This window comes from Dasypus novemcinctus, chromosome 20 (genome assembly GCF_030445035.2).
Source record: "Dasypus novemcinctus isolate mDasNov1 chromosome 20, mDasNov1.1.hap2, whole genome shotgun sequence".
Classification (NCBI taxonomy): Eukaryota; Metazoa; Chordata; class Mammalia; order Cingulata; family Dasypodidae; genus Dasypus; species Dasypus novemcinctus.
The window spans coordinates 13,941,283-13,965,440 of NC_080692.1; the positions used below are offsets into that span (position 1 = coordinate 13,941,283).

Below are 24,158 nucleotides of genomic sequence, written 5' to 3' on the forward strand. Positions count from 1 at the left end.
CGCCCAGGGCGCCGGGGGCGGCCGGTATTCGAGTTTAGAGTGGAGAAGGCAGTGGTGAGCGCGGAGGGAGGCCTGGAGGAGAGCGCGGAGGGAGGAAGACAAGAGGAAGACGAGAAAGCCCTCGGGGGTGCCCGCGTGGGGCTGAAGGCGCAGGTTTAGGGGTGGGTGTTTCGGAGTGCCGCGCACGGGGCCCTCTCGGGGTCGCGAGCGCCGTGCAGCGCGAGGCGCACCCACTCGGGGCGCTCAGGCGCAGCGCCAGTCTCGGCGCCGCCGCGGGGCAGCAACGCCTCTGAGCAGCCGCCGCGCCGCCGAGGAGCAGCCACGCCGCCGGGGAGCAGCGCCGCCGCCGGGGAGCAGCCCGCCGCCGGGGAGCAGCCACGCCGCCGCCGCGCTCCGACCCCGCCGCCCCACGCGCGGCTGCCCGGCGGCCTCCGACCAGGTAGGGTCTCCGCGCCGCCGCTCGCTCCTGGTCGGCGCGCCCGGGCTGGGACGGCCGGGCTCTGGAGGAGGGAAGCGGGTGCGGAGAGCGGCCCCGGATCCGACCCAGGGCGGCCAGGCTCCGTGGTCTGCGAGGTGCAAGGATCGGGGGGGGGGGGGGGGGGGGGGGTGGGGATAGCAAACACCCCTCTGTCTTTGAAACGTTCCAGGAAGAGGGTTCAAGGTTGCGGGAAGCGGGAGTGAGAACGAAATTGACAAGATGAAAAGAGAGCTCGATAAAAGAAAACTTTTCGTAATCGTTTTCCTCCGGTTTCTCGGGTGCTGCCTGCACACGATGCTGCCGAACTTGGCCCTGCGGAGGCCACCGGTGGAGGGGGTGGAGGGGTGGAGGGGTCCCGGCTTCTTTCCTGCTTTTCCTTCTCACCTGCACTAATGGGAATGGAGGGGGAGTGAGAAAAAGATGGAAAGTGTTTATATTCTTGGCAAAAAAAAAAAAAAAAAATTGTAAGAACTATTTATGGAGGTGACAACCTGTCCCCAGAAGAGATGAACCTGTTTCCTTGGGAATTTTGCTAGAGCAGGGGACACTGCTGCCAGTTCTTCTAAACAAACCAAGTTTCTTTTCTTGGTGCTGGGGGTAGTAGGCCCGGCAGGTCTTTGCTACCAAAGGACAAAAAAAATTCTGGGTGCTGGAGGTTTTCAGGCTATGGGGCTGGATGTTACGGGATAGTTAGAGATCATTATTTGGGGGGATTTGTGAAGCCGCAGCTCTCACGGTGAGACTGCCTGTGAATGCAGAAGCCTGAGGATTCAGATGGGGAACCGTCCCTGTTGGCATGAAAGAAAGGCCCAGAGGCTGCCTCAACAGGGCGATTCTGGTTCTTTCTGCCAGGAGGACACCACAGAGCCTCCTTGTCTCCTGGGCTGTCCCACAAATATGCTGACCCAATGTGGTGCTAATAATAAAAGGTTATTCAGTAATCACACCAACTGACGAGGAGGGGGTTAGTGAGGTGAAGAGAAGAATGAGAACTGACTGAACACCGGCAGTAGAGAAAATAAGCCATCCACAGAGCGTCCAGGGCTTTCAAGTGCCAGGTGCCTTTTCTGACCACATACCAAAACTGTTGAATTGTTTTATGAAACGCCTACGAGTTCTGAGGCCCTGAATTTTATCCACTCCTGGTATTTTTGTACCTTTCTTTTGCCAAAGAGAATTCGAAGGCATGGGGAGTCAGGGGGCTCTGTGAAAGAAGCAAGAAACATAGCAGCTTGTCTGAGTTGTTGCCTTTTCCCTGCATTATTCTCTAGCACCCGTGGTCACCACTGGACATTTCCTGGCCAGGGGACCTTTAAAAGATAATCGTAGATAAGGTCTTGAGTTCCCTTCCTAGCCCAACCTTATGAATCGTCATGTTCATTTTTTCCTAATTTTATCATTCATAAGTCTTATAAAATGGCAGGCTTACTGTGGATGGTTAATCTCTTTTTAAAATGCTGTGTCTAGTGGGAAGGGGGGTGATATTTTTACTAAATGGGTTGCAAATTCCTTTTGACGTTTATGTACAGCTGTTTAACATCTCTCAGATATCAGTGCCATTGTTTGATGCAGGTGTCTGCCAAAGAATGTACTTGTTAGTCCCTTTCTTCTGCTGATTGAATGTATGTATATTTAAAGACACAGCATAGGAATATCTTCTAAAACCTTCAAAGCCTCAGCTGTGAAACTCCTCCAAGATAGCAATTAAGTCGAAATTAAGATTTTTTTTTTGCTCCCCTGAACTTTTATCTCTGATTTCAAGAGTAACCTGCGTTCAGCATCACAGCATTCATTTCAGCCTCCTGCGATTGTCTTCTAGACTTTCAAAATATAAACTTCCAGGGAGGGTTCTCGTTACCATCTGCTTTGTCATGTTCACTTCCGCCAGTCTTATGCTTTGGTAGCTCAGGATGACAAGTAATGCTAGGGCACATTTCTACATTGATTCCCTACCAGTGTTACCTCCTCACAACAGAAATTCTCAAGTCTGCACTTAATGTACAAGTTGCAGCTATCGCAACTTTGATTTCATTCTCTGATGTTTCATTTCTCATTCTGTTATTGCAGAGATATTATTAAATTATTCACACCTCAGGTCTCATTGTCTCAAAGATCTCTTTCAGTACCAACATTCTTTTTCTCTTGTTCACAATAGTTATTTGAAGCCCCCTTGAATAGCCCATTTGCCCTTGGTCATTTCTATAAAGTTTCCTCATTCCATTGTAATATATTCTCTTTTTGGAAAAAGACCAAATTCTTTTGTGTTATGAATTAGATGTTTTATCTGAAATTCCCTGTGGACTGGGCCCAAGATTTTCCTTTGAGAGTGTAGGCTTATAGTACAAGTCTGTAGCTGGAATTTAGGAGTAAACCTCCACAGGCAAATCTCCTTATAATATTTAATTATACAACATTTGCCTTTCTTTCAAACAGGATTAGAATTAGGACTTCATGTTTTTAATGCATTTAGTGTTTTAGAGATACTGATTATATTGGTTGCCCCCAAAATATTAGCGATATAAGAAAAACCTATGTGACAATTTAACAATAACAAGTTCAAATATATTTGAATTCAGGTCATTTCCCTTTTGTACAGTTGAATGTTTTTTTTTTTTCTTTTCTCCCCAATATTTCCCAAAATCCTTAAAAATAATATATTGTTGGATGATGAAAAATCTCAGAAAACACAGATGTATCACGTTTCCAAATATATATGTTTTCAATTAAAAGCAGGGAAATTAGTCTTGTGATGGTGACATAAAGAGTATTAAAATCATTCTTTGTATTTTTGTCCATTATTTTAAAACTCAAGTGTCACATTTTAAAGCCGCATCTAGCTTTGTTTTTCCATGCCTGTTCTAGATGTTAAGGTAGAAATGATGACTGAGAAACTCATAGAACATGTTGTTAAGCCAAAAAGGTGAATTAAAAGGTGTTCTTTGCAATGATGGAAATGTGTGTTATTTTAACATGCCAAACATTTATATACAGTAAAATTATGATTGTTCTGTCATCTGAACATATTCTTGGGGTGAAATGAGAATCAGAGGTTTCAGAAATTAGGAATAGATGACCTTGAGCTCAGAATGGTAGATTTCAGCTCTGAGATTAAATTAGCAGATAAAGTCACTCATTTTGGCAACACATCCTTCAACAGATTGTTGTAGGTTGATGTTAACTTTTGAATTAAGCTAATCATCATCATCATAACCAACCGAAATCATAAAAGATGGTTTTACTGAGAAATTATTACTTAAAATTTAAGTGCCAGATATTATACTCAGAATTTCATTTATTTACTTAATAAGCATTGCTACCTCAATCTTCACAACGCCTTTATAAATTAGGTATTATTTTCATTATACTCATTTTACAGATGAGGAAAATGAGGTTTAGGGAAGTTAAGACCCTTGTCCACGTCTCAAAATTGGCAAGTGGTAAACTCAGGAGTCTCCAGCTCTGTCTCACAACTTGCTATAAACCACTTACTGTTGACCATAGAGCTGAAAAGGCTACCAATTAATTTTTTGCCATATTATTTGATGCTCAATGTCAGGAATCTCTGGGCTAATCTACACCTGAATAAATTGTTGTTTCCTGTTTCACTGCATATCTATATACCTTTGCCTAGGGAAAATCATTGGAAGGACTCTACTCAAGCAGCCCTAAAGGACTAGGGAAACCACAGGCAAGAGAGACTTCTAAAAGATTTTAAAAAAAAATGTCCTCATATATGGGTTATCCCACCTACATGAAGGATCTCATGATCTAGAGAATGGGTGTAGATAATAAAGTAAACATGGCACTGGTACTAATAACTCGAAATGAGTGGAACAGAGCTTTTGCAAAAGATCAGTTGGAGGTTTAATTATCTTCTGTGTATTATCAGATTGAGACAAATTCCCAGGACAGTGGGGAGAAAAGCAAAGGTGATAACTAATCTGTTGTGAGCCTCAGACCCACACATGTAACTCACGGGGTAGATGAGGTCAACTAAACAGGAAATTGTAGTGAAGTGTGACAGTTGCCTCATGAACCTATATTATTATATATCAGTTGATAATACTATGATGTATAACTCTATTATATATTTGTTTGCTTACTTCTTGTCTCCTAGAATATAAGCTCCATGAGGGCTGGGCTTTTGTCTGTATCTGTATCCCCAGCTGCTACAAAAGGGCCAGGTACATAGCAGGCCCTTGATAAATACTTTCAGAATGAATGTCTCAGCATCATGATAAGAGACATCCAAGGTGCTATGGGTGCATCTAGATTTGAGGGATCTGAGACTACATCTCAGAGAAAGTGACAGCTAAGCTGTGACCTGAAGGGTAAGTGGCAGTGAGACAGGTGGAGGCAGCCAGTAGGAACATTTGCAGAACAGCCCTGGGGGCACGTGAGCATCATCCTAGTGAGTGATTGGAAGAGTCTGGTTTGAGTTTAGCAGGTAAGTGGGAGATGATGACAGGGTAAGCCCAGAGGCTCTGGAATCAGATAGCGTTGGTTGAACTCTGTGCTCCCCCTCCCCCACTAATGTGTTGTGTGACCTTAATCAGTTCATCTGTAAAACAAAGGGAATAATGTTTCCGTTCATAGTCATGTTGTGAGGAAACCAGTGCCCTCTGCACAGTGTATTTCAGTGTGTGGTGGTTCTTGTTGCAAACAGCTAGGCTAGATCATTCAAAGTCTGATTAGCAGGAGAACCATATAATTTATCATCCAAAATGGGATACTTTTGGGAGTGAAAGGGGATTCTTAGTCATTATTAATATCTGGCTGGGATAACTGGTGTAAGCCCAGATTGCCCTGGGGAAACTGGCATGTAGACTCAACCTTTTAAAGTCACGTTTGACCCTCTCTTAAGAACAGGTTTTTGGTGGCGGACTTGGCCCAGTGGTTAGGGCGTCCACCTACCACATGGGAGGTCCGCGGTTCAAACCCCGGGCCTCCTTGACTCGTGTGGAGCTGGCCCATGCGCAGTGCTGATGCACGCAAAGTGTGCCGTGCCACACAGGGGTGTCTCCATGTAGGAGAGCCCCACGCGCAAGGAGCGCCCCCCGTAAGGAGAGCCACCCAGTGTGAAAGAAAGTGCAGCCTGCCCAGGAATGGTGCCGCACACACTGAGAGCTGACACAAGATGACGCAACAAAAAGAGACAGATTCCCGTGCCGCTGACAACAACAGAAGCGGACAAAGAAGAAAGACGCAGCAAATAGACACAGAGAACAGACAACTGGGGTTGGGGGTGGGGGAGGGGAGAGAAATAAATAAATAAATAAATCTTAAAAAAAAAAAAAGAACAGGTTTTCTCTACCAATGGATATAAACTCCAGCATTTCAGAAAGTCTTGGCATTCTCTGTGCTCTTTGCTACAGATATAAGAAAAGGGTTTCTTTTTTTCCTTCCAAATTTTTGTTGAGGATTCAACAGCCCTGATTGCAGAAAATCTCAAAGCAAGGAATCTAAATTTTCCATGTGCAATGTGGGATGTACATCTTGGAACTATTTTTCACTGACCCCCCTTCACTCTTCATGCCAAGATGTACTGTCACTAGATCAAGCATCTGGGTTTGACCTAATCGAAAACTGAGGCCCTGGAACGCTTTGTGCAGTCTGTCTGGGCTCTCATGTACGTGGAGGCCTCCGAGATGCTTGACTGTAACCTAACCAAAGCACCTTTCCACGTAAGCCTCCTAGCTCATGTCTTTGAAGGTGAATGAAGCTTGGACCAGTTTAACAATTTTTTAAGTAAGAGCATAAATGTGAGGACTTGGAAATAGAGGTACAAAGTTTGAATCCTACCTTCATGTTGGGCCTTGGGCTCAGAACATCATCTTCCTTCTCTGCCTCTCACGCTGCGTTGTGGCAAGGATCTGAGAAAGTCACGAGAATGTGAAAGTCTGTGGACTTGGCTCTAATTTAGCAGTGGCCAGGGTATACCTGACATGGAACAGCCCTGCCAGCGCCCGCTGGCCTCACCTTGACCCATCGTGTAAAAGTTCAAGAAAGCTCTTTGGAGCTTAAGGGGGTTTCCCTCTGACTCTGCCTATTTCCAGCTACATAACCTTGGATCATTAACCTTATTGAGCCTCAGTTCCTGTCTGTGAAATGGGGAGAAAATGCCCCTCTCACAAGGTCATGGCAAGCATAAAATGAGAGAAGCCAAAAATAAAAATATTGGAAAAAAAAAAAGGAGAGACGTCAAGTGATGTACTAGCGCCTGTCATAGACAGTGGTGATTTCTAAGCACTGTTATTTGCATTCACTTTTGAGTGATATGCCATCCCTTACTCTCCTTCTGCAGTCACCCTACAATGTTTCAGATTTGTTTAGGCTGAAAGGTTTATTCTTCCTAGCAATGATTGAGTTTCAACAGAAATTGATGTGCCAATATGAAGGAAACTTTATGTTGTTGGTATTCTATGTTTCAATCTATAAATGGAGAATGACTGATTTTATTGGTGGTGGTGGAACATTATACTACCCAATGGCCTTCTTATCTTCATACCTTGCATTGCTCAAAGCTCAGGCCCTATGCTTTATAAGATGCATGGTAAATATTTGCTCAGACCTCAGAGCAGGCCTTCTCCTTTCTTGCCAGCCTTTCTTCATTTTGTCTACAGTCCCACCCCCACCCCCAGTGTAATGAAATAGTAAGAATTGTCAATAATCAGTGTTTTGGAGGGAGAAAAACCTGGATTCAAATCCAGACTTCAGTTTTTCGTAAGCAGGTGACCTTGGGAAAGATACTTAACCTCTCTGAGCCTCAGTTTCTTTAGCCATGAAACAGGCATAATAAGCTACTATAGAATTGGTATAAGAAGTAAGTAAAATAATGTTTTTAAAGCAGAGATTCTTAACCAGGGGTCTGTGAGCTTGAATTGGATTTTTTTTTTAATTTTTAAATTTTTTTCATTTTTTTAAGATTTATTTTTTATTTCTTTCTCTCCCCTTTCCCGCCCTCCCCCCACCGCCCACCCAGTTATCTGCTCTCTGTGTCTATTCCCTGTATGTTCTTCTGTGTCTGCTTATATTCTTATCAGTGGCACTGGGAATCTGAGTCTCTTTTTGTTGCGTCATCTTGCTGCATCAGCTCTCCATGTGTGCGGCGCTGCACTTTTTTGCGCTGGGCGGCTCTCCTTATGGGGCGCGCTTCTTGCGCATGGGGCTCCCCTATGTGGGGGACACCCCTGCGTGGCAAGGCACTCCTTTTGCACATCAGCACTGCGCGTGGGCCAGCTCACCACACAGGTTTGAACCCTGGACCTCCCATGCGGTAGGTGGATACTCTATTCATTGAGCCAAATCTGCTGCCCTGAATTGAAATTCAAAAAAACATTATTCTCGTGGGGATGTGTTGGTGCGTGTGTGATATATTTATTAAATAATACACAGTATAGTGTGGACTTAGTAAGGGGTCCGTGGTTTTCACCTGACTGGCAAAGGGGTCCATGGAACAAAAAAGGTTAAGAGCCCCTGATTTAAAGTATAATGCCTCTCCTTAGTAAGCATCAAATAAAACTAACTCTTTCTCTGAAGACCTGCTCTTTTCTTGAGACAGTCTTCTAGTCCTAAAATACTATGATAGAGACATGTAAATAAAACACAGGTTTGGAGAAGAGAAAACTGTTAAAAAAAAAAAAAAAAAGAAGTCAAAGGCAAGGGGAGGAGAGTTGACCCACTACATTGGTCCACTGCTGCCTCTAGCTATTGTTCTCATGACGTGATGCACCACTTCTACATCCCAGCCCATTTTGGTGAGTTGTTTTTAAACCAACATTCATAAGTTAAAAGTGCAAACAGCAGATCTTTGAAAGCACTTGGCTGTCTTATCCTCTTGCCCATCTCTAGCCCTCTGTCTTGTTCACACTGTTTGAGTGGAAGCTAGAATAAGTGCCCAGTAAGTAGCCTGCTGCCAAGGCATGAGTGAGTTTCCAAAGCTAAACAACTCCAGTGAGTTCATGGTCAGCCAGGTGTGTCAACTGTCCTCAGTCCAGGCAATGGCCAAGTCAAGTCTTCCATGAAAGAAACTGAAATGTTGTCTTGCATGCAGTTTTGGGAGACATTTTTGGGCCATAGTCTTCAATGTTTTTCATTCTATGGTGCATCTCTAGGTTTTTTCCAACTCTACAAAAGCAAGCAGCTTACACAGTATTTTTCAAATGGTAAGACACAGGCCATTCATTAACGAAGAGATTAATTTATGGTTTGAGACAAGCATGTCTCAACCACTTAAAGAGATGAGAACAAAAAATACTAGAGTGCACTTCATCTAGTAAAGATAATCATTTCATAGAATTTTGTATTGTATGGTTTGGGACATATTAAAATCTATGTCTTAAACATTTGAAAATCATAGATTTGTGGCATGTTGTTTTCTGTATCTCTCTTTTAAGTCATGAAACCATATACATTTAGGGCTGGAGGAGGAAGGAGAAATAAAAAGAAAAGTGACATTTGTTGAGCCTTAGGCTCAGTGTCCTGGTTACATCGAGTCATTTACTCTTTTGTTGTTGTTGTTTTTCTCCCCTTCCCACCCACCCCCCCGCCCCAGTTGTCTGTTCTCTGTGTCTGTTTGCTGCGTCTTCTTTGTCCACTTCTGTTGTTGTCAGCAGCATGGGAATCTGTGTTTCTTTTTGTTGCGTCATCTTGTTGTCACAGCTCTCTGTGTGTGGCGCCATTCCTGGGCAGGCTGCACTTTCTTTTGCAGTGGGCGGCTCTCCTGATGGAGCCCACTTCTTGTGCATGGGGCTCCCCTATGCGGGGGACAGCCCTGCATGGCACGGCACTCCTTGCGCACATCAGCACTGCGCATGGGCCAGCTCCACACGGGTCAAGGAGGCCCGGGGTTTGAACCGCGGACCTCCCATGTGGTAGGCGGATGCCCTAACCACTGGGCCAAGTCTGCTTCCCAAGTCATTACTCTTAAAGCCCTGTGCCATAAATGGATTGCTCACATTTTGCAGAGGAGATGCTGAGATTCAGAGAGGTTAAGAAAGTTGATCAAGGGTCACACAGCTGATTAACAGCACAGAATCCTGGTCTCTTGATTCCTAATCTAACATTCTTTTTATGCCTCCATGGGTTGTATTCCAAAAGCTTGTTGATAGGTTGGCTGGGGAAGACGTTTTCACAGGGAAGGAGTGCTATAACAATAAGTTCTAATTTGTCAGGAAGCATAAAAACTTTGAGACTTACCTCATGGACTCCTTAAAGAACTAGATTGCTTAGAAGAAATAGTATTTTTTGTATGGATTGGAGATTTGTCAGCTTGAAGTAGATAGAGATAAAAAATGAGTATCCTCCCCTCTACCAAAGCTGTCCCCATGCTTCTCCCAGGAGCACAGGAACTGGCATATGAACCGATGTATTGTCTCAATCTGAGGTCACTGGGACCATGAATCCCACTGTCTACTTTTTCCAATATCTATGCATAGGCTGGTGGGTTCTATTGGGAAAACCGTGCAGCTTTGCAAATTCAGGATGTCCACAATTTCTAAATTTGCCTAGGTTCTCAGGCTTTCCTGGCCACCAGGTCAGTTTCCCTGGTCAGTTCTTTGCTTCCTAATTGAGAACTTCTCTTGCCCCCACATGCACTTGCTTTCAGCAGATTGCCTTGCTTCCTGCTTCACTAAGAAAATGCAAGCTGTCTGGATGAGAACCACCCTGACCTTGTGAACCCAAGCCTGTAAACCTAACTTTGACTGTCCACCCTCCTGTCCTTTCCCACTTTTCACAATGGAAAACATGCCTCACTCCCTGATATTCAGGAAGCCATTGCCTCTTCATTCTTGGGAATTTCATTCTCTCCAATGTCTCCTCTCTCACCTGTATTTTCCTTTTTTCCTGCATTATCTCCCCAGTCTCACTGCTTTCAACATGCCCAAGCCCCTCCCTTCTTAGGGAGAAAAACACCATCCTTCTGTGTCTTCCTCCCACTCCTGCCTCTTCTTTTTCCTTTCTTCACAACCAAACTCCTGAAAGTGTTTTCTATGCTACTGCCTCTATATCCTCACTCCACATGTCTGAGCCCACAGATGTCTAGTTTTGTTTCTGCTACCCATCCCAAACCACCCCACTCCAATGCCATTGCTAAATTCCAGCCCTACCTTGCTTGGCATTGCTGCAGCAGTCCATGCTACTGAGCACGCCTGCATTCTGGGAGCATCATCATCCTTTGATTCAATGGTTCCCCTCCCGTTTTCCTTCCTCCCTCTCTGGGCCCTCTTCTCAACTTCCTTTGTAAGCTCTTTCTCTCCTTTCTATCCCCTGGAAGGTGAATGTTCCTTGGTGTTTAAACTCCCTGGGCAACCTTATCCCTCTACTATCTAACGCCTACCCAAATTCCTCCTGGTCCTTTTTCTGATAGTTCATTCATGTATCTAACATCACGTGTCCCAAACTGAACATATCACCTTTCTCTTCCTCCTTCCACAGATTTTTCTCCTCTCCTTCTTTTCTGTGTTTGACAATGGCACAAAATCTGGGTGTTTTCCTTGACTCCTTCTCCTTCACCTCCATAGTTCATCCAATCCAAGTTCTATTAGTTCTCCGTCCTGCATATTTCTTTATTCCACCACCCTTTCCCACCTCTCTACTCAGACCTCTATTCTGTTTCCGGGTCACCACCATTTCTCTTCCTGGATTGCTGCCATGACCTTGTAATTCTTCTCCGTTATAAAGGAGTGTTCTCACTGCAGCTGGAATAATCTTTCTAGAACCCAGATCCAGTCATGTCACTCCTCTACTTTCAGTTCTTCAGTGGCTACTCAGTGTTCTTGGAGTAAAGCCCAGACCCCTTAACATGAATTAGAAGGCTCTGGTTGATCTACTTTTTCTTTATATCTCAAACCTCATCTCTTTATATCACATTCCAGTCCAGTCAGACTGAGTCTCTTGAATTCCTCACAGGTTCCACACTTCTCCTTACTTCCTGGAATATTCTCCCCAGTCTCTGAATTCCTGCTTCTTTTTGCTAATTCCTATACATCTTTCAGTCTCCATCTTATATGTCTTTTCCTTTAGAAAGTTTTTTCTCTTGCTCCAAATCAGGATTTGGTTTCCTCCAGCATATTCTCAAAGCACAAATGAGATAATCTATGTAAAGTACTTAGCAGCATGTGACACACAGCAAACAATACAGGTTCTCTACTATAGTGCCATTGTTTGTTTACTTTTAGACTTTGCCAATAAATGATAAATTGCATGACGGAAGAATTCACATTTTTCTTCTTTTAATCTCTAGAGTCTAGCACTGGATCTGACACATAGCAGGTGCTCAATAAATATTTATGGGGTAAATAAATGAGCCATAGATTTTAGAACCTGTAATGCCTACAGGAAGCATGCTAAGTGGTAGGAGAAAATTATCCCAATCCAGTGATTTAAATGTCTTCACAAGTAGAATCCTTTCCACCCTGGGAGTTTTTGCCTGTGGATCTCTGGAATTACTGTATTTAAATATATTCCAGAGGGAAGTCAGAGCCGAAGGTGATGGGACACATTTAAAAATGCTGGAAGGCAACTTGATTCAGGGGAAAGACTCCTATCTCACCATTTGTGGTGAATAAATATTGCATGATTCTGCTTATATGAAGTATCTAGTATAGGCAAATTCAGAGTGTGTCAGTTTCCTAGTTTTAAAGCAAGCACCATACAGTGGGTTGACTTGAACAATAAGAATCAGTTGGCTCATGGTTTTGAGGCTAAGAGAAGTCCAAAGTCAAGGCTTCATCAAGGGGACGCTTTCTCCCAGAAGACTGTGGCGTTCTGAAGTTGGCTGCAGGCCACCGTTGGTCCTGGCTTTTCTGTCATGTGGCAATGTGCGTGGCAGCCCCACCTGGCTTCTTCAGGATTTTCATGTCTTTCCGCTTCGGGCTGCTCCCTCTTGCATTTTTTTTTTCTCTCTGTGGCTTTTTAAGACGCGTCCTGATTCAGTTGGGTCACTTCTTAACTGAAGTAACCTCATCAAAAGGTCCTATTCACAAGGGTTCATTCCCTCAGGAATGCGTTATGTTTATTTTTTTTTTAAGATTTATTATTTTTTATTTATTATCTCTCCCCCTCCCCCTCCCCAGTTGTCTGTTCTCTGTGTCTATTCGCTGTGTTCTTCTGTGACCGCTTCCATCCTTATCAGCGGCACGGGAATCTGTGTTTCTTTTTTTGTTGCGTCATCTTGTTGTGTCAGCTCTCTGGGTGTGTGGCACCATTCCTGGGCAGGCTGCACTTTCTTTTGCACTGGATGGCTCTCTTTATGGGGTGCACTCCTTGTGCGTGGGGCTCCCCTATGCCGGGGACATCCCTGCATTCACGGCATTCCTTGTGTGCGTCAGCACTGCGCATGGGCCAGCTGCACACGGGTCAAGGAGGCCCAAGGTTTGAACCCTGGACCTCCCATGTGATAGGTGGACACCCTAGCCATTGGGCCAAGTCCACTTCCCTGCATTACATTTAAGAACATGTTTTTCTGGGGTACAGAGCTCCAAGCAACCACACATAGAGACAGAACGTAGAAAAGAGGGGACCAAGGGCTAGCGAGAGAAGCACAGGGGAGTTTGTGGTTAATGCATACAGGTTTCTGTTTGGGATGATGAAAACTTTTGGTAATGGGTAGTGATGGTAGTAGCACGTCATTGCAAATATAATTAATGCCATGGACTTGTACAATCAAACATAGTTAAAATGGTAAATTTTATGTTCTACGTAACTGTTAGTACCATAACATTTTAAAAATAATATGTAAAAATAAATTCCTACAATAATAAGATAAAATGGGCATTTAGTACAGGTTCCTGACAGCAAGTCAGCAGGCCTAAAACTGTGAAAATCGGTGTTTAGGTTTCTAGCTTGTCCCACAGAAATCCCATTTAAGCTGTATGGGATGTCCAAGACAGTTTTCAGAGTATACCTTGATTCCTGAGACTGTTTTTCAGGGAAAATGACTGTGAGGTCCCGTCACATTTCCTTGCTGAAAAGTGGCACCATGGCCAAGTAAGTGCAAGCAAAATAGGTATTCTCCTCTTTGCCTGCAGAATCAGGGTGACGCTTCTTACCATCTAAGACCCCACCTGCTCTGCACTCCAGCTCCCAGCAGCTTCTCCACCCTTAGGATCCTGTCTTCCTTTCAGAAATAGGAAAATAAGTGGCTCCATAAATGCGCCTGTGCATGCCCGCCTTTGTTCGTGAAGACATTTTCTCCAACAGAACACCCGTGTCCTGTTCATGCAGACCCCTTTCCAAACAGAACGCTACTTATCTCCGTGACACATGGGCCATTTTTTTTTTTAAGTGTCCTTTTGTGTCGTTTACCTTTTCCATGTTGCTGGAAATGTGTTTGCCTTTGCTTTTTATTTTTTATTATTTTTTATTTTTTTATTTTTTAAAGATTTTATTTATGTCTCTCTCTGCCCCCACCCCCCGCCGTCCCAGTTGTCTGCTCTCTGTGTTCATTCACTGTATGTTCTTCTGTGACCTCTTCTATTCTTGTCAGCGACACCGGGAATCTGTGTTTCTTTTTGTTGCATCATCTTGTTGTGTCAGCTCTCCGTGTGTGTGGCACCATTCCTGGGCAGGCTGCACTTTCTTTCACGCTGGGCAGCTCTCCTTACGGGGCGCACTCCTTGCACGTGGGGCTCCCCTACGCGGGGGACACCCCTGCGTGGCAGGGCATTCCTTGCGCGCATCAGCACTGTGTGTGGGCCAGCTCCACACGGGTCAAGGAGGCCCGGGGTTTGAACCATGGACCTCCCATGTGGTAGGTGGACACCCTATCCATTGGGCCAAGTGCGCTTCCCGCCTTTGCTTTTATGCTTCCTTATGTCTCTGTGGACTTGTGGTTTCTCTGTAGCTCCTACCTGGAGCTCGATAATGATATTGCAATTTAATTGTTCTCTCGTGGGCAAACGTGCCTAAGTGCAGAGACCTGAGCTCATATTTCTTTCTCTAGCTCTTGGCACAGAGCTCAGAATGTATCTTGAGTTCTGGAAACTTAGAAAACCTCCTATAGCCAGGTAATAGAGTTTATTTTCTTCCTCAGCATCAGCAGCACCTGTTCAGGTTAATCATTCGTCTGAAGAGTCCTGAACACTTGGGTCTTTGTCCATATTCTCCAGGTGATGAAGGACTTACTCATGGGGAGTGGTTTTTAGAGCCAGATACCGAGAAGCACTTTGGTACCCTGACTCCTCCTAGCCAGGTCTCACTGCTTTGGCATTTGCTGCTCTCCTCTCCTCCCACCTCCTATGGTGCCAGTTCCTCCACCTCACTCATTTAGTTTCCTTGCCAGTAAGAGGGGACATAGGATAGTTGAGGCAGAAAGACGTTAAGGGACCTTTGTAGCAGGAAAGAGCCTACAGCTTCTTGTGTTGTTCCCCTGGTCTTTGTCCTGCTTCCCATGGTCACTCTGTCTTTCAGAGCCACCCTCTGTGTAGACCGACAGACGGTCACAGACCTGGGGGTTAGGAGAATGAGTTTTTCCGTGTTGGTCTTAAAATGAGTGAGTCGGCGTAGGAGGTACTAAGAGCCTGTAGCTATTTTTCCTGGCTTCCGTTGTTGCCACACACATTCCAGTCAGATCAGAATTTTCGCTGGGCAACAAGGGTGCTCGAGTATTGGATACGTGTCGGGGATCCTGGGCCGTCGTTAGCCAGTCCTTCCCTTCCTAACCACCAGTGAATCGCCCAAGTGGGTTAGAGAGTGTGACTGTTCATGCAACAAGAAATCCTTCCCGTATAAGCTCAAGCGCAGCAATCCGAACACCTAAGTCATTCAATTGCAATTTTAGCTTGGATTTTGGAAATTAAAATTGAATACCAGGAGAGTGGATGTGGCTCAAGTGATTGAGCACCTGCTTACCACATGGGAGGTCCCTGGTTCGGTTCCCGGTGCCTCCTAAAGAAGAGAGTGAGCTGGCACGACAGGCAGGCGCAGCAAGTTGATGCAACAAGATGACCCAACAAAAGACACAAGAAGAAAAACTAATGAGACACACAACGAAGCAAGGAACAGAGGTGGCTGACGCAATTAGGTGCCTCCCTTCCACATCAGAGTTCCCAGGTTCGGTTTCTTGTGCCTCCTAAAGAAACAAGGAAGATGAGCAGACACAGCAAGTGCAAACAATGAGGGGTGAGGAGAAATAAATAAAATAAACCTTAAAAAAAATTAATGCCGTAATGACAGCAGCACAGTATTTTTCCTTTCAATGTGTTGGTAAAACTAAGAAAGTCATAACAATCCAGTTTTCTCAAACAAGAACAATTTGATTTCCTCGGGGGCCTTTTTTTTTTTCTGGAAGAGATGAGTAATAGTCAAATGGAATTATCTCTCCTCTAAGTGTTGGAACTCTACTAATTCTTCTGCATTAGTCATTCAAAGAGAAGAATAGATTAGCATGCATTTTATTTGAAACATATACAGGCTGTACCAAAGGGGTGCTACTAACAGTAGCCATATATAAACTGTTTCGTGAGAGGAACTTGAATCATGCTAGCCCCTACATACAACGGAGTTACTCTAGACAGTTTTATACAAACCCTTTTAATGTTGATGGGAATAATTCAGCGAGAAATAACTTCCATCATTCTGAGTTCTAAAGCAGAGGCAGGGCAAGTATTTGCCAAAGGCATAACACATGGCACTTTAAACTTCCTTTCTCCAATTAAATAAAAAGAAAGATTTCACCACTGAGATTCTTTCATAGTCCCTGGACACTGAGATTTATTAATATTTATGGTACACTTGAGATCTGTGACTAAAAGCACTTTAGAAGAGTAAAGCATGCGAAACACTAGGAAAGGGCTTTTTGTTCTTTATTAAAATGAAGTAAATGCAACTTAGTTGACAAAAAATTGCTAATATTGCTTTAGCAGAGATTAACACATCATTTCTAGAAATTAATAAAGGAAAACTCATCCATTAACAATTTCCCATGGACAGAACTTCATTGAATATTATTATATTTGAATTTTATTATTTCATTAGAAAATAAAAGAAGCACAAACTCCTCTTCAGAGAACAGACTAGAAGTATTCAAAACAGAGATCTATCTGTATATATTTATTCAAGTGTATAAAATCAATTTCCTCTGAAAATAAGTCTAGATATTTAAAAACAATACCTAGAGGGGAATCGAAGTATTTATTCAAGTATTTTTCTATCTCAAGACACTTTGCAATATAGCTACAAAGGCAAATTATAAAGAATTATTAAACCTTCTGCAGGTTCAAAAAAGAAAGCATACATTCATTTTGATATTTGTCTTAACAGTACCAATAGGAAAGTTTAAACTGAATTCCACAGAATTTTAATCTATACACCACTTAATCTTACCCAAGATAGAATCAGAGGATTAAATTTTCTTTTTTCTAAAATAAACATTTATTTATTCCCCCCCCCCTCCACCCCCCCCCCCCTCCATCAATTGTCTGCTCTCTGTGTCCATTTGCTGTGCATTCTTCTCTGTCTCCTTGTCTTCTCTTTAGGTGGCACTGGGAACCGATACTGGGACCTTCCGGAGGGGGAGAGAAGCATTTAATCTCTTGTGCCACCTCAGCTCCTTGGTCTTCTGTGTCTCTTATAGTCTCTCCTCTGTGTCTCTTTTTGTTGTGTCATCTTGCTGCACCAGCTCCCTGCTCAGGCCAGCTTGCCACGTGGGCCAGCACTCCTGCACAGGCCAGCACTCCGCTTGGGCCAGCTCACCACACAGGCCAGCAGTCTGCATGGGCCAGCCCTCCACTCAGGCCAGCTCACCGTGCAGGCCAGCTTGCCACATGGGCCAACTCGCCTTCACCAGGAGGTCCCAGGAATCGAACCCTGGACCTCCCATAGAGTAGACGGGAGCCCAATCGCTTGAGCCACATCCACTTCCCTACATTTTCTTAAGCACCCCTTTTTGAAAAACTTGAGCGTTAATCAGTTAAGTGTGAAATAGGCTTGAAACGGGTTTTGGTAATAAGCAATTAAAGATGAAGTACAATTTGATATGTATTGACAGTGGTCCAAGGCTATTGCCCAGAAATTCTCAAAGCTACAGTTTATTATTTATTTTTCATGTGTTTATTTGACCAAGAGTATTGCTTTGGATAGGAATTGCTGTGTAACAAACTTTCCCAACCCTGAATGACTTTATCCATTTTATTTACTCATGATTCTGTGGACCAGGAATTTGGCTGTACAGTTTCTTGTGTCAGCTGTGGTCTGAAATTGCAGTCAGATCTGAGATCTCTTCACTCACATACATAGTACCTTAGTGGGTGTTACTAAAAGGTTGGGACCTTCTCCCCCCAACATGGCTTTCTCGGGCTTCTCTTCATGGTGGCTGGTTCCTAAGAGTGACAGTGCCAAGTACACAAAAACAAAAGCTCCAGAGACACAGTGAGGGTGGGGAGTGGGGCATCATTGCTCAACTGGTACAGAGTTTCTGTTTGTGTTGATGGAAAAGTTTGGGTAATGGTTGGTGGTGATGGTGACACAACATTGTGAATGTGATTAACACCGCTGAACTTTATAAGTGAAAGTGAATGAAATGGAAAATTTTAGGTCATGTATTGGTACCGTAACAAAATTTTTTAAAACAAGCTTTAATCTCTTAAGGTCCAAACCAGAAAGTTACCCAGCATACTTCTGCTATGCTACTGGATAAAACAAGTTACAGGACAGCCAAGGCACAACAGGCAGTACCCCTTGGTGGTAGCATGGCAGGGGGGCAATGCAGTAGAGTAGATGTGATGGAAGAGGCTCCTTCAGCCGTCTTTTCAGACACGGTCCAGCACACATATTTAGGTTATCGATATGATCACATTTTCCAAAGTTGGTCTCATTTGTTTTCTGAGCTTGAGCCCCTGATCTCAATCTTCTCATCCTCTCTTCGTTCTGCCGACAGATCTTACAAAAACAGAAATCTGACTGCCACTCTCCACTTAAAACTCTACAGCTGCAACACACCACCTATCAAATAAAATCCAGACCCTTAGCCTGGCTCGCAGGGCCCTTTGTGGACTGTCCCTTGGCTGTGTCTCCCAGCTCACAATTCTACTTCAGCACCGCAGGCCTTGAGTCCTCCAGGACTTCATCGTTCTTCACATGCCTCTTGTGTTTTCAGCCCCACTCTGGATCACCTACTTCTTCCCATCTGAACTGTTACTTTGCTAACCCCACAGATGTCATTTCCTCTGTGAAGGCTTTCCCCCAGGTTGTGTTAAAAAGTCCATCCCAAATATAAAATGGTGTAGCCACTATGGAAGATAATTTGGCAGTTCCTCACCAAGTTGCATACAGAATTCTCATATGACACAGCATTCCAGCTTCTGGGTATACACCCAAAGGAATTGAAAGCAGATATTTTCACACCGATACTCATAGCGCCATTATTCACAGTTGCCAAAAGGTGGAAGCAACCCAAGTGTCCAATAAATGGATAAACCAATAAACCAATAAATGGATAAATAAACTGTGGTATTTACATACAATAGAATATTATTCAGTCCTATAAAGGAATGAAGTCCTGATTACATATGACAACATGGATAGACCTTGAAGACATCATGTTTGATGAAATAAGCCAGACACAAAAGAACAACTATTGTAGAGTCTCACTGATAGGAAGTGATTCAAATAAGCAAATTCGTAAAGTCAGAAACTAGAATACAGGTTACCAGGGGGTGAGGTGAGGATGGGGAATGGGGAGTTAATGCTTAATTGGTACAGAATTTCTGTTAGGAGTGATAGAAGAGTTTGGGAAATGGATGGTGGTGATGGTAGCACAAAATTGTAAATGTAAATAACACCAGTGAATTATACACCTGATTGTGGTTAGTGGGGGAATTTTAGGTGGTACATACATTACTAGACTAAAATTATCTTAGAAACAACCAACCTTAGGATTATAGAACACAAAACAGTGGTCCCTAATGTAAACTATGGACTACAGCTAATAGGATAATTATAAGAACATTCTCTCACTAATTGTAACAAAGGCACCGTGCTGATACAAAATGTTAATAATGGGGCAGGCATCTGAGAACTCTATATTTTCTGCAAGAATTTTCTGTAAACCTACAACTGTTCTAATAAAAACAGAGAGAAAGAAGTGCCCCCAGCCCACATTTGCCATGGCATCCTGTTCAAGTAGATATCTTAGCATATATAGTAGAGTAATGACACTCCACCTCTCTTCCACTAGGCTGGGAGCTCCTTGAGGCCAGAATTCCGTCTCTGTTCCCTCCAGTCTAGCTCTTGCCTTCAGCAGAGAGTTCCACATGTAAGAAGTGCTCGGTAAATGTGAATTGGATACAACAGTCCATGTAGCATAGTTAAATGACAGAGTACCTGGGGGAAAGACCAGAAAACCCTAAGCAGGAAGGTGGGGTGATGAAAAGGAGTCAGAGCAGTGGAGAGAGGTAGTATGAGGGAGCCGAAGTGGTCTGTTCAGAACCACAGAAGTGTAAATAGAAAAAAAAAACCGCATGAAAACAAACAAAAATATAAATAATAAAAAACTGCAGAAGTGGAGAATTCGATTGCACTAGAAAAATGAACAACAGAGAGCAAGCATAGAAGTAAAACAGAACATCCAGTGTGGCTGTAAGAGAGAGCAAGCCCTGCATAGTGGCTGAGAGAAGAAACAGTGAGAAGATAAGGTTTCCTGACATCCGCAGCATCCTCATGGGCACGGGAGGGGAGCGCCACACTGGGGCATCCTTGACCGGAAGTCAGAAGGGGGGTTGCTCAGCAGCTGAGGAAGACAGACCCACCACTCTTCAGACACCGGGTGGCTTACTCCACGGGTGATTGCTTTACGGAGGAGAGGAGAAGAGTGAACAGTGAAGGGAAGTAGGCTTCTTTCCTGGGAGGAATTAAGAAATCCTCGTACGTCAGAGCTCTCACTTGATTGACTGTCTTTACTCCCCAGCCACATCGACTGACAAAATGAAAGTGAAACTGACTCTGTGTGCTTAATCCTGATTGATAAGGTAGCAGGGAAATGGCGTTACTAGAAACACCAAAGAGGAAGGCAGTGGGGCACGATGGTGGCCAAGAGCCAATCAAGAAACAACTGCCGTGAGAGAACCCATAGGCATCTTTTGACAAAGTAACTATGGTAAAAGGAAGCATTGTGAGAAAATAGGCCTTCCACTAAATATTGAAAGAAGAAAGCATAATCATTGTTCTTTTAATGCTACTGAGTATATAAAGTTAGTGTTGAGGTGTTTGTGTTTTTTTGTTTTGGTTTGTTTAGTTGTTTTGTATTAAGTTTTAACTAAGATACATTGACCTTTTTCTGTATGCCAGGCACTGTTCTACTCATGTTGCATCTATTATTTTCAAATCCTTATAACAACCTTTGAGATAGGTCATATTATTATCCCCACTTTACAGATGAGGAAACCAAAGTTAAATGGCCTGTTCAAGGTCACAGACTTTTTATTATGTGGCTGAGCTGGGATTTGAACAGAGGCAGTTTGATGCCAAAATCTATTTCTCAAAATGCACCTGCCCAAATTGGAAATGTAATTGCTGATCCATTCTTTTAAAATATTACCTGTTCTCTCACATCTGTGGTCAATTTATTTATTTTTTTTAAGATTTATTTTGTTTCTTTCAAGGTCAGTTGATTTTTGACAAGTGTGCCAAGTCTACTCAATGGAGAAAGAATAGTCTCCTTAACTTTTATACCTGGAAAAATTGGGTAGTTATATGGAAAAGAATGGAAAGAGGACCCCTACTTCACACTATTTACAAAAATTAAAAATAGACCAAAAACTTAAATATAAGAACTAAAACTATAAAATTCCTAGAATAAAACACGGGGAAATATCTTCAGGACCTTTAATTAGGCAGTGGAATCTTGGGTTTCACACCAAAAGCACAGGCAACAAAAGAAAAAAATAAATTGGACTTAATCAAAATTAAAGACTTTTGTGCTTCAAAAGACCTTTTCAAGAAAGTGAAAAGACAACATACAGTATGGGAGAAAATATTTAGGAACCATATACCTGATAAGGATTTAATATCCAGAATATAAAAAGATAAAACTCCACAACAAAAAGACAAAACCAAGTTTTTTAAAATGGGCAAAGGACTTGAAAAGACATTTCTCCAAAGAAGATATACAAATGATCAATAAGTACATGAAAACATGTTCAACATCATTAGCCATAAGGGGAATGCAAATCAAAACCACAATGATATACTATTTCCAATCCACTAGGGTGACTAACTTTAAAAAAAAAAAAGGAAAATAAATATTGACGTGAATTTGGAAAGTGGGAACATTCATTCGTTGCTGGTGGTTTATGTAAAAATGGCACAGCTACTGTGGAAAACAGTTTGGTAGTTCCTCAGGATTCAGGTATAGAATTACCACTTCTAGATATATACCCAAAAGAATTGAAACCCGAGACTTGAACAGATATTTGTACACCAATATTCATAGCAGCGTTATTCAGAATAGCCAAAAGGTAGAAGCAACCCAAGTATGTGTCAACAAATGAAAAGATAAAGAGAATATGATCTATATATATTATGGTCTCCTACTCAGTCAAGTCAAAAGCTGCCAGAATGAAGTTCTGGAACATGCTGCGTATTGGTGAGCCTGAAGGCTATCGTGTTGAATGAAATAAGAGATAGATACAAAGGGAAAAAGATTGTGTGATCTCACTTATATGAAATACCTAGAATATGCAAATCCATAGGGCAGAAGTAGATTACGGGTTACCAGGGGCGGGGGTGGGGAAGAGGGAGTTAGTGCTTATTGGGTACCTAAGGGATGATGGAAAAATTTCAATAAAAGATGGTGGTGATGGTGGCACAACATTGTGAATGTGATAAACATCACTGAATTGTATACTTGAAAATGGTTAAAATGGGAAATTTTATTTTGCATATATGATACCACAATAAAAGATTCTTTTTAAAAAGAGTTTTTAAAAAATTACCTGCCAATGCTATTAACTGAGTGAAGTGCTTTGAGACTTGCTTTCCTCTTTCTACTTCAACTTCGTTGTTTTGTTGCCCTATACGTTACTCATTTTAGTGACAGGGAAAACACTCACATTGGTTTGGCTTCAGGAGCTCCACGTGGACGTAAAGTGTTTCATGGATCCTGACCCACGCACTCTCCAGTGAGCCCTGCAGGGTCCTTTCTGAGTCCCAGGCATTTGAAAATTCCTTTGGATGTTCAAAGAGGTCGTAGAACAGGCTCAAATACTGCACAGAACCCTCTCAAGTTTTTGTCTCTCCAGGGTACAATGCTAGGGAGAGGGGAGATTGCTGCAATGGTTTGCTTTGGGTTCCATCACTGGCTTAGGTCCCTTATAAGGCTATCAAGTCGAATGACGTGGATGGGACCCATAAGCAAAACTGGCCTCAGTTGTCTGCCCCTCCTTTTTCCTGATCTTGAGCTGTACCTCCATCCCCACTTCCTCCCTGCCCTGCAGTTCTCCTTACCAGTATATCCAGATACAATGTTCGTTGCTCCATGTATTTCCTTTCTACCAGCTATATGTCAAACCTACAATAGTGTAAATAAAATATATTAGATGTTTTAAGAAAGCCTGAAAAATATGTAACTCTCCTTTAGACTTCCAGTTCATTCCAGACTTTAATGCATCTATCTCAAACTTTTATTTCTCCTTCCTTGAACTTTCCTTGCTTATCTTTATTTTTCTTTCATGCATTCTTTCATGCCTTTAATACAGCATCTAATAACACATTAAACAGATTAAAAATGGCAAGTCTTATACATCTACAGACACACACACATAATTAAATCTTTAATGATTATGGAACTTGCAAAGACCTTTTGAGAAAAAATTGTGTTTAATTAAAATGAGCGAGCGCTGCAGCCAGATTAACATTCTTTACTAATAACTTTGACGTTTGAACTTCAAATTTGTAGCATTGTTCTGAGAATTAGAAAAATAATATGCCCAGTTATACTGTGAGATCTAAACTGTTTTTCAGAAGATGTCTGATGTCTTCATATCTATGACTCACTAATTTCACATTAAGTTTCTGATCCTTTTGGTGTATAATTTATTAATTACTGTTTGATAAATTCCTGAAGCACAAGATCCCAAAAACTTCAGAAAGATAGCCCTATTCAAGAACATGTTTTCTTTCATCAATATTTTTGGAAGAAATTTTTTAAAATTTTGAGAAATCTGTACTTTATTGTTTCTACTTGGTTTCCAAAATAAAATCAGAAATATACTAGACTTTTTGGGCTTGAGCAAACAGATGATTTTCAGAGGTTGAGCAATTCATTGACCATAAATATTAGCCTGGAATTTAAATAAATAGAAAAATTATAATAACCAAAGGTGTAGAACATTGTGACACACTCGTGATGTACTCTTTCAGGGGCAAAAACAAAGTATCCATGCTTCATACTCCTTCAGTTTTAGCCTTCTCTTTCTATCCATTATGAGTCCTTTTTGTATAGCTTTCTTACAGCCAGATCTTTAATAGGATTTATTTTTTTTTATTTTTTTATTTTTTTAAGATTTATTTATTTATTTAATTTCCCCCCCTCTCCTGGTTGTCTGTTCTTGGTGTCTATTTGCTGCGTCTTGTTTCTTTGTCCGCTTCTGTTGTCGTCAGTCGCACGGGAAGTGTGGGCGGCGCCATTCCTGGGCAGGCTGCTCTTTCTTTTCACGCTGGGCGGCTTTCCTCACGGGCGCAC

General features: G+C 42.6%; 1 protein-coding gene across 5 annotated transcripts in view; it reads left to right on the plus strand.

Annotated features, from left to right (window-relative positions):
• The first annotated feature begins 312 nt into the window (after positions 1-312).
• The window catches only part of PRKCQ (protein kinase C theta), a 167,473-nt gene continuing 143,627 nt past the window's right edge, over positions 313-24,158 (plus strand). Inside the window, exon 1 of one of the 5 annotated variants that reach the window (XM_004480070.3) lies at positions 313-439. The gene's annotated coding sequence lies outside the window, so the exon portion shown is untranslated. The other 4 variants (XM_058282440.2, XM_071210076.1, XM_058282438.2 and 1 more) reach the window with 4 other exon arrangements.